Source organism: Suricata suricatta, chromosome 8 (genome assembly GCF_006229205.1).
Source record: "Suricata suricatta isolate VVHF042 chromosome 8, meerkat_22Aug2017_6uvM2_HiC, whole genome shotgun sequence".
In the NCBI taxonomy this organism is placed as follows: Eukaryota; Metazoa; Chordata; class Mammalia; order Carnivora; family Herpestidae; genus Suricata; species Suricata suricatta.
The window spans coordinates 78137834-78148313 of NC_043707.1; positions in this window are offsets into that span (position 1 = coordinate 78137834).

The following is a 10480-nucleotide window of genomic DNA, read 5'->3' on the forward strand; positions in this document are numbered from 1 at the left end:
GAACTTTAATTAGGAATTCAAAGTGGAATTTGGGCTGAGGTAGCTGTAGATTGATAAACACACATACACACACCAAGGTTTATTTCCACTGCTTTCTTGGCTGTAAAGTCCTTATCTTTGGTGATAAGGATGCCTCTGTGTGTGTGTGTGTGTGTGTGTGTGTGTGTTTAATTTTTTATTTTATTTTTAAAAATAGTTTATTGTCAAATTAGTTTCCATACAACACCCAGTGCTCTTCCCCACAAGTGCCCTCCTCCATCACCACCACCTCTTTTCCCTCCTCCCGCTTCCCCTTCAGCCCTCGGTTCATTTTCAGTATTCATTAGTCTCTCAGGTTTTGTATCCCTCTCTCTCCCCAACTCTCTTTCCCTCTTCCCCTCCCCATGGTCCTCCATGTCTTTTTGCTTCTTGGTACAGGGAGGATATTTTTTCATATGAGAGTTTATTTTCAGCTTTCGGGGGTCAGAGAAGGGTCTCAGTGTCCTTACACTGGCTGTTTCCCAAGTAGCTTCAGTTCAGAATAATCAGTATGTCATTGTGGTACATTTGGGGGCAGCCCAGCAAGGGTTAGTGGGCTGATTAGGATTTTAAAAGTCATTATTTAAGTTGGATTTTATCATGAAGACAATATGAATACTCAAAGCAGAGGAATGGCACGATCAAAACTGAATGTCATAGAAAGAAGAGTTCATTTTTTCTTGATTTGTAACAAATAGTCACAAACCTAGAGTCTGTAAAACGACTCACATTCATTATGGCACCGTAGCCCTGGGTCAGGAAACCTAGCCTGGTTCAAATGGATTTTCTGATCAGGGTCTCTCACTCAAGGTATTGGCCAGCTGTGCTCCTATAGCAGGACTGTCACACAGAGAGTCGTGACACTGAGCCTTTTCGTTCCAGGAAGCAACTTTATTATGCATGCCAGCACCGCTCAGTTGGGTTCATACTTGAAGAACTGAGCCCCAAACGCACTTGGCATAGTTTTCTATACTGTTTTACTTCTTTGTCTCCCATATATAGTAACACACAAACTTGTAGTCTGATTCAGTGGTCTCATGTTACAAGGTTGCAAGGGATGTTGTCATGTATGCGTATGACCAGATCACACTGAAGGTCTTTGTTTTCTTTCCTTACGGAGAGGACCCTACCACATTTTCTCCCTTGATGCTCAGACCTCTCTATTTTGTATCAAAGAGCATCATCTTAGAGATGATGGGGGTAGACAAGGTGTAGGGATCTGGATCAAGGTGATCTAGGGTTCGCCACCATTGCATTTTCTGGCAGTTGAGTTATAAAATCTTTGGCCTAGACATATTAAATTTTTAACAGAGATAATGGTGAACTCTTTTCCCATGAGGCAAGACATTTTGTTCCAATAATTGAACTTTTGAAGACCCAAACCCCACTGGGGGGAGGGCAGGTAATTTTGTTTTACTATGAGGTTTGTGTGGATCTAATTTTCTAGTCTCTGATGGCCATTGTTTCCCCCTGTTGGTACCACAAAAGGAAGGTGAGCGCTAACAGAAACCTCTCACCATATTCCTAGCCAGCCTGGGCGGCCTCTGCCAATCCTATGGTGAAGAATAGAGCAAGAATCACAATAACAGTGGGAAACAAGGGGTGACAGTGCACCATAGTCAGGAAACAGATATAGAAAATAAAGACAGTCTTTTGTTCCACCAGACCATCGATTCTTCAAGCTTCTGCCATGTGTAGATCAGTCAGCTTCCAGAGTGACTAAAGCAGGGCTGCAGTCTCCCAGAGCCTCTGGAGATGAGGATTGCTTCTTCCGTGTGGTGAGCTTGCTCAACATTGATGGATCAGGAATGCACTCCCAGTTTCAAGATGCCAGCTTCACTCTGCTGTGGTGAATTCAGGGACACATTTTGGCTACCTTTACTGCAGTAGGGGTGGACAAAATGACAGTGAATGGGCCTCTCCAGGGGGATTTTAGGGGTTGGACACTCTACTCCTTTATCTATACTGCATCTTCTGGTTTAAAACGTTGGGCTTCTGTGGTCAGACTCACAGGTAATCGCTCCCTAACCCAGTAGTGTAAGGTGGTTAGGGTAAAGCCAATGGCTCACATCTGTTGTCTTAGGGTTAGATTGTATGTCTCATTTAGATACCCCCCCTTATGCCCTTGATAATGGGGGGAGGGTGCCCATAAAGAATTTTATAAGGGGAGAACCCCATCTGTTAGCCTCCTACTTGCAGCTGCAATCTCCCTCGCTGAAGGTCCCTTATCTCTCTCTGCCTAATGTTAACAACCCTTTCCCTATTTATTTCTCCCTGTGGAATAGGGCCCTAACTGCCATTAAGGAACAGGGACGATGACCATTCTGGCTTCTTCGAGTTGATAAGGGACAGTGTAGGGGTACAGCGCCCATGGTATGGTACTACAGGAAGTCTGGCAGGCATGACGTGGCATAAACATTAGCAGACACAAAGAGAAAAACACGAAGATTATACTGACCAAAGAGATGGCATCTTAAGATAATGTCCCCAGTTTCCAAACCTATCAAACAATCTAGGAGAGACCCTGACTTGGGAAACAATATATATTAAGGAATCTCTCATAACTCAGGAGGAGGAGCAATAAGTAATTAATGGTGGCTCTATTTCCAAGAGTTTGGCCCTAACTTAAATTTAAAAAAAATTGTAAAGCACCTAATGCTTGTGAGGTGTTATTTAGAGTTTTGCAAAGTATAAGCAGACAGTTTGCTTTATTTTGAGGTATAAAACTTTTCCAAGAGCCAGGAGTTCTATTAGAGGAAGAATCAAGCCATTATTAATTTGCAATTTTTTAAGTAAGCCAATCCTGGGTATTATTTTATAAAGCAGATCTTCTATTGCTCTTTGTGCCTTTTTTGTCTTGTAGGAGAAGGCCTTTACTCAGGAAAAGTATCAACCCATACCAACAGATGTTGGAATTCCTTTGACCTTGGCATGTGAGTGAAACCTAATTGTCACTCTTCCCTGGATAGCCTCCAGTTCCCTGATTGCCTGGGAGAGCAAGTCTGTGGTTGCCAGTCAACATCCTTTGGGCCATTTGATAAGTTTTGTCCCTCCCTAAATGAAAGGACTGATGCCATGTTTTAATGATATTTAGCTTTGTGGGCTCGGTAATAGTAATTGCCCTCCTCTGATTGTAACCATTCCAAAGGCTAGAGACAGTGTCTATGAGTCAGACCCCAGTTTATTTTCTTGGGAGAGTCGGTGGGCTTGAGTCTCCTTTAATAACTGATAGAGCAGGCAAACTATTTTTCTGAACCCTGGCATCTACAGCCTACAATATCCAGTAATTCCCCAAAACTCACACAATTATTTATTTGTTCTGGAGTTAGTAGTACTATAGTCTCGAATTCAGTTATAATGTCCCTTCCTAACAGGGGAATAAGGCTCTCTGGTATTACCAAGAAAGAATGAGAAAAAAAATTAGTTTTTCCCATATGTATCCAAGGGGCTGAAAGAATAACTTAGTTATAAGTCTTCCAGAGATGCCTCCAATTGCCATGCTGGATTTGGACAGTTAACCTGGAGTGGAAAGGAGGACAGAAAAGGGAGCTCTGGTGTCAAGAAGGGAACTAACCAGTTTTCCTTCTATACTTAGAGTTACCTGAGGCTCTGGGTTTCTGATAGACAGTTGGTTCAGGGGAGCCAACATGAAGAGCCCCAGGCCCTGTCAGTCCCTTCCAAGGACACTGGTCATCTTAGCCCTCACAGATAGAGGTCCCCAAGGGCAATCAGGTCTCCAGGGATTGTCTCCACACGAGGGACATGGCCTATGGGGTTTTCATTTTGGTTGTCCCCTCTGAGCACATTATCATTTTTAGCGCTCTGAATGACCATATAAATGGCATTTGGTGCCAGGACCTTGGGAAATCTGGTCTGACATAGTATGTAAGGCCACAACTAAGGCCTCAGATTTTTTTAAGCCTCCTTTTCTGTTGTTTTTGTTATTGTTGTTATGTTGTTTTTTAATTTTCCTCTTGATCATGGTTGTAATATAGTCAATTGGCAGCTTGTAAGAGCTCCTCCAGGGTCCCTGTTGGTCCCACAGACCAACAGCCAGTTTTTGTAGTTTTCTCCAAATATCCAGGGCCAATTGAGTGACAAATTTGTCTTTTAGAATCGTCTCAGCCTCAGGGGTGTTAGGGGAGATAGCTGTATATTTAATAAGAGCCTGCCTTACCTTTCCAGGAAGGCCACTGGGGTTTTATTTTGTGTCTGTATGATAGTGGCTAATTTCATGTAATTTAAAGGTTTAACCTTAGGCCTCTTGACCGTATATAAAATTTATTTTTAAAGATTTCCCTTCACAAACCTTTTGCAGCTTTCCTTTACTTTTAGATTTTGACCTAAGCTCTTTCCCCCCCTAACAACCAGTCTCATTTAGGACAAAATTACCTTTCTTTTTTTCTTTTTACCTTTAACAAAGAATGTATTTTTATTCCTTATACTTTTTATATATCTACTTTTTTATATGCAGAATTGCTTTCCTTATTTTCATCAGTCTTAACTAAATTTAGCAGAATTTTAACTCTTAGAAACAGTCTCCAGTGAAAACTAAGTAGTAACCAATTGTGAACTGTTACATTAGAATTTCTTAGATGACAAACTTATGAACCAATTAAGCACAAAGCATGTTTTCCAACAGATCCAAATATCCTTAATTTTTCTGCAACAAGTCAAAAGCACAAACCTACATCTAGTAATTAGTGCTTTAGATCCCAATGTATCATGCAAGGGAAAACTTTACCATTTTAGGTTACCAAAGACTTGGAATTACGCATGGAAACTATGAGACAGACAAAGTTAACTATTACTTTAAGTCATCCTTTTGTTAACAAATTGGAACAGAGATAACATGAGCTTATTTGACCTCCGGCAAATCTAGGTAGAATAAAAGTTTTTGTGTTTTTTAATTTAATGTTGACAAACATTGTCTATCTCAAACCAACAAACTTAAATCAGCTTAAACACTGAATACAGTTTACTTGGGTCCACTTAAGACAATTTGTTCCCTCTGGTTAATTTTTACCTGGAACATTGGTGAGGATGTCTGAGGTGCGTGGTCTTCGCTCTACAACATCTAGGGTGGGAGGAACTGATGGTTCCTGAGGCATTGAGGAGCCAGTTATGCAGGTCGCACCCCAGGTGGTGCGGAAACAGGAGGGAGAGAAGGGGAGGCAGAAGAGGTGAGGTGCCAGAAGGCAGAGAAAGAGAATTCCCAGTTTTACATCTTGTCATCTTAGAGAGAGAAGCAGACCCCAGGTTTCATATGTTTTGTTTCATTTTGTTTTCCACTAGTGGAATTAGGCAGTCCATATCAGTCCAGAGAAGACAAGGAATTGCCCCAAAACAAAGGGAGTTTCAGCAGCTGCTTGGGAGTATTCCTTAAAGTCCCCGTTCTGAGGTAGACTAACCAGAGACAGCTGGCTCTAATTATCAGTCATTGACCCAGGATATGAATGAGAGAGAAGTCCCCACACACAGTCACACAGTGACTCCGCCCCACTGCCCTATACTCAGCTCCTCAGAGTTGTAACTTTGTTCCTCATCCCTTGTGGAACTACTAGGGAAACCCTGGGAGATGATCAGGCTCCCCTTCTGCCTCTCAGGGGCAGGCCTGCCAAAATGAACCTGGGTTCTTGCCAGTCTGATGGGCGGTGCCCCCTGAGCTGGTTCCTGGGCCTCACCAGTTCCGTTGGCACACACAGGGTCCTAGCCCCAGTGCACAGAGGGACTGCTCTCCTGCAGATCAAGTGGTCTGCTGGCGCCAGGCAAGGTTGCCTTTCCTGGCACTCTGAGGTCCATATCCCTGGCAGCAAAGGAGATGGAAACACACCATCTCCGAATCCCGGACATGAGCTCAAGTAATGTAGCAGGGTTCTCACGCAGGGAGTCGTGCTTTCTTTCCAGGAACCACCTTTATTCATGCCAGTACGACTCAGTTGGGTTCATACCTGAAGAACTGAGTCCTGAATGTCACGTGGTATAGTTTTTCATACATTTTTTACTTCTTTGTCTCCCATATATGGTATCACACAAACATGGAGTCTGATTAAGTGGTCTCATGTCACAAGGTTGTGAGGGATGTTTCATGTACATGTATAATCAGGTTGTCTTGAGGTTTTTGTTTTGCTTTTCTTCCTTCCTTAGAAAAGGGACACTACCACAGCCCCATCTTTCTCTGGGGAGAAATCCGATTCAAAATTCATTCGGGTTATTGGCAGAATTTAGTTCCTTGAAAGTGTAAGGCTGTGGTCCCTTTTTCTTTGCTGGTTGCCAAGCCTGAGGCTACTCTCAGCTCCTAGAGGTTGTTCCCAGTTTCTTGCCAGTGGCCTTTGCACTCATACAATATGACAGCAACAGAATCTCCAAGGGCAGCAGCAGAATCTTTCATGTGTCAAGCCTCCTTCATGCCTTGAGTCTCTGCCTTCAGAAAGATTCCCTTTCTTTTAAGAGCTCACCTACACCTAATTTTTTCAAGGTCATTGAAGAAAATCTCTTTCTTAAAAACAATAAATGAATCATGAAAGTGATATCCCATCATTTTCAGATCTCTGCCATACTCAAGGGAAGGAAGTTGTATAAGGAGGTAGGCCATTGGGGGACCACTGTAGATTTCTGACTATAACAAAGGACAAGACTATAGTCAAAGAGACTAGGTTTTAGTCTTTTGCATTTATTCACTCATTCATCCATTCATCCATCCATTCTTTCTTCTTTTAATAAAAAAAGTATATTGAGCACCAATATACCAAACTCTGTGCTAAACTCTGGGGACATAAACAGACATAGATTCTACCCTCATAAAGCCAAGGTAGAATGAGACTAGGTGAGGCTATGCCTGAACCTAAAATTAAGATTAGGTGCAATTAAGAAATTAAGGAAAACACAATAATCATTTGGTTTTTAAAAATATTATTAGTTATGCGGTGCCTGGGTGGCTCAGATAATGAAGCATCCAACTCTTGGTTTTGGCTCAGGTCATGACCACACAGTTCTTGAGTTCAAGCCACACAATGGGCTCTGTACTGACAGTGCTGAGCCTGCTTGGGATTCTCTCTCTCTCACTCTCACTCTCTCTCTGTCCTCCCAAGTGCTTTCTCTCTCTTTCTCAAAGTAAATAAATATACCTTAAAAACACATATATATTTAGTTATTAGACCATGGGCAACAGAATGTAAAAAAGCTACTTCCACAGAAAAACTGCAGGATGAATTAATGTCATCTATGCTGAATTAGGAAGGAATATGGTCATCTTTTTTGAGATACTAGAGTACTTACAAGATATACTGTGTACACCTTTCATAAGTTAAAAATATGCAAAAAAAATTGCACCAAAACCCATAAAATACCTAGGAATAACCTAACCAAAGAGGTGAAACCTATAGAAAACTTGTGAAAGGAATTGAAGAAGACACAAAAAAGTGGAAAAACATTCCATGTTCCTGGATTGAAATCTACATATTTAGTTCAATCCCTATCAAAATAACACCAGCATTCCTCACAGAGCTAGAACAAACAATCCTAAAATTGTATGGAACCAGAAAACACCCCAAATACCCAAAGCAATCTTGAAAAAGAAAACCAAAGCTGGAGGCATCACAATCCTGGACTTCAAGATGTATTACAAACCTGTAATCAACAAGACAGTATGGCATTGGCACAAAAACAGACACATAGATTAGTAGAATAGAATAGAGAACCCAGAAGTGGGCCCACAAATATATGACCAACTAATCTTTGACAAAACAGGAAGGAGTATTCAATGGAATAAAGACAGTCTCTTTAACAAATGGTGTTGGGAAAACTGGACAGCAACATGCAAACGAATGAACCTGGACCACTTTCTTACACCATACACAAAAATAAACTCAAAATAGATGAAAGACCTAAACGTTAAGACAGGAAGCCATCAAAATCCTAGAGGAGTAAGCAGGCAAAAACCCCTTTGACCTCGGCTGCAGCAACTTCTTACTCAACACATCTCCAAAGGCAAGGGAAACAAGCAAAAATGAATTGAGACTTCATCAAGATAAAAATCTTCTGCACAGCAAAGGAAACAATCAGTAAAACTAAAAGGAACCAACAAAATGGGAGACGATATTTGCAACGATATATCAGATAAAGGGTTGGTATCCAAAATCTATAAAGAATTTATCGAACTCAATACCCAAAAAAACAAATAATCCAGTAAAGAAATAGGAAAAGAACATGAATAGACACTTTCCCAAAGAATATATCTAAATGTAAACAGACACATGAATAAAAGCTCAACATCACTAATAATCAGGGAAATACAAATTAAAACCACAATGAGATTGCACCTCATACCAGTCAGAATGGCTAAAATTAACAACTCCATCAAGAACAGATGTTGGTGGGGATGCAGAGAAAGAGGATCTCTTTTGCACTGCTGGTGGGAATGCAAACTGGTGCGGCCACTCTGCAAAATAGTGTGAAGGTTTCTCAAAAAATTAAAAATAGGGGCGCCTCGATGGTTCAGTCAGTTAAGCATCTGACTTCAGCTCAAGTCATGATGTCACAGCTTGTGGGTTTGAGCCCTACATTGGGCTCTGTGGTAAGAGCTCAGAGCCTGGAGCCTGCTTCGGGTTCTGTGTGTCCCTCTCTCTGCCCCTCCCACATTCATGCTCTGTCTCTCTCTCCTTCAAAATAAATAAACATTTTTTTAAAAGTTCAAAATAGAACTCCCCTACAACTCAGCAATTGCACTACTATTTATCCAAGGGATATGGGTGTGCTGTTTCAAAGGGGCACATGCACCCCAATGTTTATAGCAGCTACTATCAACAATACTTTGGCAATAGTCAAAGTATGGAAAGAGCTCAAATGTCCACTGATGAATGAATGGATAAAAAAGATGTGGTATATATACAATGGAGTATTACCTGGTCATCAAAAAGAATGAAATCTTGTCATTCACAACAACATGGATGGAACTGGAGGGTATTATGCTAAGTGAAATAAGTCAGTCAGAGAAAGACAAGTGTCATATGACTTCACTCATATGTGGAATTTAATATACAAAACAGATGAACATAAGGGGAGGGAAGCAAAAGTAATATAAAAACGGGAAGAAGGACAAAACTAAGAGACTCATATACAGAGAACAAACTGAGGGTTGCTGGACGGGCTGTATGGGTGATTAGCATAAAGGACAGCACCTGTTGGGATGAGCACTGGGTGTTGTACAGAGCAAATGAATCACTGGAATCTATTCCTGAAATCATTATTTTACTACATGCTAACTAACTTGGATGTAAATTAAAAATAAAAAATTTTTGAAAAAAAAAGTAAAAAAATACACATAAAAATACACTGATATTCTCATCAATTTTTGAGAATGCTATTTATTTACATGGAAATAAATCTTCTTTAAAAGATTTTTGGGGCCGTTTAAAGAGAAAAAAGTGGAAGACAGAGAGATATGAAGGCAGGATATTCCCATCACCCAAGCCACAGGTTGGTAGTAACAATAACTGGATGAAATGATTGCCAGATCTGCCTGGAGTGAAGCCCTGAGCCCTGTAGTTCAGGCCCCAGAGATTGAAATGGCCCTGTTTTGTCACTTGAGACATTCCTGTAGCTGGGAAGGGAGCCACCTCTAAAAGCAGTGAGCATCACCCATATTGGGTGGCTGGTCAGGAAGACAGGGAGCCAGAGCTATCTCTCCTGAAGGGCATTAAGGTTTGGCTCTGCTTTCTTCTCCCTCATTGCTCTTCCTGTTCTTCTGCTACAAACTTGGGGTCATTTGTTTCCCAGCACTGTCTTGCCTCAAAGATTTCATTTTCCTTCCATCCGCTCTACTTCCTCACCTCACAGTTCTGTCTTTTCCTATTTCCGCCTTCCTGATATTTTTCCTTTCTTAGTTTTCTCCCTTTCTCCTCTGTAGTTTTCCTCCACCTCTGCTGGCCATAGCCTAGCTGCTTAATATACATTAGAAACGAATTACAAGAAGTAGGTGAGTGACACGTTAGAAACCCCAAAGATTAAAAAAGAGCCTAGTCAGAACCATTTTGACACAATCCACTTTTCTAAAAGGAGGGTAGAGCAATGTGTAAAGAAAACTCCTTGAGAAAATAAAAGTAATAAAAATTTGTGTTTTCTTTATGATTAAACATTTATATCATCAGTTGTTGATTTCATATTATTCTGTATTATAGACAAACAGCAAACTGATTTGAACTCAGATTTAGTCTCAGGAAAAACAACCTACAAGGCTTATGTAATTTCAGATTGGAGGCTGTGACAAACTATGGTATGATAAGTGTCAAATTTAAAAGGTTTGCTGCAAAGACATTTATCATTTATATTATTATATGAAAAAGCATGTTTCATGATGATATGTTCACCAAAATCATGGACATAAAACAGAAATATATTTAAAAGAAATACAAATTTCACTCTTCCAGCTCGTGTATAAGCCATCATTTTCTTTTTTTTTTTT